The following is a 3,704-nucleotide window of genomic DNA, read 5'->3' as shown; positions in this document are numbered from 1 at the left end:
TGTTTCGAGTGAAAACTTAGGCTGAAGGATTTAAATATTTGTGTTGAGATGGAAAAACAAAAAGTCTGATTGGATTAATCAATTACTTGTTGTTGAAGTTATTACTCAATTCCCGAACAAGTAAATAATTTGCGAATTATTTCTTTTTCAAAATAAATTATTGAAATGGATAGAGCGCTTAATTAAAATCCATGATCTAACTAATTGCATCTTTAGCCATGAGTGTAATGGGGCCGTGGGTGTAGGATTTTGGGGACGTGCGACATCAAGCGGCTGCGTAAATTGAAAGAGAAAGTAAGTATTTAACACAACTCTCTGATCTAATTATTGTACAAGAATTTTAGAACGTACCCAAGAAAGAACAAAGAACAAAACCAAAACACATGCATTCTAAGCAGATGTTTTCCTTTTGTCTGATTAAGTATATGTTATTGTTTTCAAAAGGATATATTGACAAGCAATTTATAATCGGAGTAAGGAAAGTCAAGTTAAGGAATTTAAACCCACAAGGTGAACTTTTCTATCCTACATACTATGTGGATAAAATGTCAAATATTTTAAGATGATATTTAGTTATGCAAAGGATGTTGTCTTGCCATAAATGATTTTTTTATGTGTATGGAGCCTATCTGTCTGGTTGTAACGTAAGAATCGAATTCGGGTCCTAGTGAGGGTGGTGTTTCTACTCGGATTAGTGTATACAGGTGACCATGGAAGGCGGCCACCTTCCACGGCACAAAGATGATATAGCGGAGGCCGTTGGGAGGTGGCCACCTCCCCGGCTGGAGAAAGATGTAGGTGACCGTGGAATAGCACCATCTCCACGACACTTGGTGTTCAGATATTGCTAATGTATAGAAAGAACTTAGACTGATCAGTCGAACTTTAGCTCACAAAGAATTTAGTAAGCTCGGGCCTTTTAAGAGAAAACCCTCGAGTGTTACTGTAATGGCATGACAATATTCTCATTTTATGTATGTATATTTCGGCAATGTATTCACTGAGTATTTTTATACTCAACCCTGCATATATTTCTAAATGTGCAGGTTGAGCAGTGACGGTGGAGAATGCCGAGCAGATTTATGATTTTCTTTTTATTTTAAGTAGAGACTCTCAGATGTGCATGTCTCCATACATGTGACCATGTTCTTTCCGTTGTGTAGTAAAGTTCTACACAATATCGACTGTTCGTTTATACTCTGATAAATAATTATTGAATAGTAAGATTCCATTCCAATGCCAGTGATCAAGAGTTAATTTGAACTTGGTTCCACATTATTTCTGAATGAGCATTGAGTCACTATTTATCTCCCCTCTTCTTATCTCCCACCCCTAGTCACGGTTTCCCGGCTTTGCTATCCTCAGCAAAGTGCGGTCGTGACAGCTGCGGATGCTCTAAAAGTCTTATTCCACTTTTATCATAAATGGTAAGTAGGCCATACATTCCACCAACTTATTTGACTCCATTTTGCTATATATAAGTGAGACTCATATTCTACTAACTTATTCAAGTTACTTTTCTTTACATTTTTTAAAACACGTGCCATAACTAAATAAAACTCCTATTTTGGGACAAAGGGAGTAAAATAAGAGAGACGAAAAAATAGAGATAATTTTATTCATTTAAGAAAACATTTCATATTTAATATTCCCTCTGTTTTTTAAAAATGACAACTATTTCCATTTTGGGTCATTCCTTAAAAATAGAAACTTTAGAATTTTAGGACATGGCCCCACAATCCACTAACTCTACTTTCACTATTTTTTTCTCTTCATATCTCTTACTTTACTCATTTTTTTTTTCTGTCTTACTTTACCAATTGTGCAAAAGACTCTTGCCGTTTCAAATATTCTATTTTTTCAATACGGAGGGAGTAGGACTATCTAAAAAGAAAAACATTTCATTTTTAATAAGACATAGTTGTAAGTTGTACTACTAATATAAAAACTTCCCAATATGTCTATATAATAATTATTGGAGCAATCGTAACTGAAATCAATATAAATAAATTAAAAGATTTTAATCGCTATTGAAATAAATACTTCCCCCATCCAATTAAAAATGAAACCCGTATTAAATAACTTTATCTCTATGCAAAATGACGAGAGAGAGTATTTATCCTTATACGAACCAACACTACGTAATAATGACCATTGTTATTGTTATTTGCATGGATAGAATTGCATTATAAGAAAAATAAGCAATATTTCATCTGTTCCATAAAAATATATATTATGATATAACATGAAAATTAAAATAAAATTGGTAAAATAAAGAGAATAAAATGATGGTAAAAGAATTAAAGTAATGTTAGTGGACAGTGAGACTCGCGTTATTATTAGTATTTAATAAGTTAATGATGGACCCTAGTGATATAAGTTGTAGTAAATAAATTAATGTAAATGAGTAATGAGTTAGGTATAACTTTCTGTAAATGAATATGCGACGGATGAAAATTAAAGTACACATATTTTTATAAGGACGGATGAAGTACTATAAAAATAATTGTTTCTCACCATATTCCATTCAGGCGGTGCATATTGTAACACCCCGAGTTTTCGTGCATAGATTTTTGGAGTATAAAAAAAATAAAAATTGGACGAAGAGATGATGAATCTATGTTAATTGATTTTTTTTATCATGAGTAAAGGAATTAAGTTATGTTTTTTGTTCTTATACCATATGGAATTGAAGTGTAAGGAATTTCAAGTTTATGAACTACAATGGTTGGAGGAAGAGAAAAGAGAATGCCAAGAATTTCATATAAATAGGTGTACAAGGGTTTATTGGAATTTATTCAAAAGAAGAAAGGTTGGAGGTATACCTTACAATATAGGAGAACTACCTTTCATGAAAAGGATTACATGGATTTTGGTGTTGGAACAAGTAGAGAAGATATATCTACTTTACAAAAGAAATTTTCCTAAGAGAGCTAAAGGGAGTAAAGAAACAAGTTCCATTAACTCCACAAATCTTTGAGGATCCTCTCCACACCTATCTCGATTCCACACCCCACTCCATGCCAAGAGAAATCAGCCTACAGCCTTCTAGGGACAGCAAGGAAGTTGTCCTCCAGCTGCCACATCAAGATAAAAAGTGTTAGAGTACATTCTTCAAAAAATAAAGTTAAGAGTGCAATTACTAGAACAAGTAAAAAGGAGTGACTAAGCTGCCAGCTCATACTTCTTAAATTTGGAATAGAAACAAAGAGAGAAAGACTAAAGGAGCTCATCTCCTTAACCTGAAGAGTGAAAAATCCTTTTCCACCACATGATCAATTAAGGAACTTGATCACCAAGTATAACATCTTCCAAGACTTTCACCAAGAAGGAAAGGAAGCCTTTATCAAGATTCAAAAAGAGAGTTTAGCAATAACCCAACGAAGAAATTTAAAAACCCAATGGCTTCCACAAGAAGCCAAGACTTGTGGCTATATATAGAGCCATATCACACAAGTTCCTTCACCCTCAAACCACCCCCAAAATTTGAGAAGGAGCAGCAAGAGGGAGAGAGTAGGATTCGGCATCAAGCTGCGGAGTTCCGGCAGTCAAGAGGAGCCGATAACTGAGGTAAATCCGTGCACCAATCTCCATCACTAGAATAACATTCATATAGATTTACATAGCAAGCTCTAGATGAGAACTTAGAACCTTAGATGCTCAAAATTTGGAAATAAGTAGCAAGGATTTTGGAACAAGGACCA

The 3,704-nt window shown here is 34.2% G+C and overlaps 1 long non-coding RNA gene across 1 annotated transcript; it reads right to left on the bottom strand.

The window, feature by feature from the left end:
• Positions 1 to 2,741: 2,741 nt before the first annotated feature.
• Positions 2,742 to 3,382, bottom strand: LOC125187400. The gene is made up of 2 exons (XR_007170608.1): positions 3,243 to 3,382; positions 2,742 to 3,077 (listed from the first exon to the last, which is right to left on the bottom strand). It is a non-coding gene; the product is annotated as an uncharacterized LOC125187400 (long non-coding RNA).
• Between the last annotated feature and the right edge of the window lie 322 nt (positions 3,383 to 3,704).

Source organism: Salvia hispanica, chromosome 5 (genome assembly GCF_023119035.1).
Source record: "Salvia hispanica cultivar TCC Black 2014 chromosome 5, UniMelb_Shisp_WGS_1.0, whole genome shotgun sequence".
Taxonomy (NCBI): domain Eukaryota; kingdom Viridiplantae; phylum Streptophyta; class Magnoliopsida; order Lamiales; family Lamiaceae; genus Salvia; species Salvia hispanica.
Note: the sequence above shows the minus strand (reverse complement) of the source record. Positions and strands in the feature narration are given on the sequence as shown.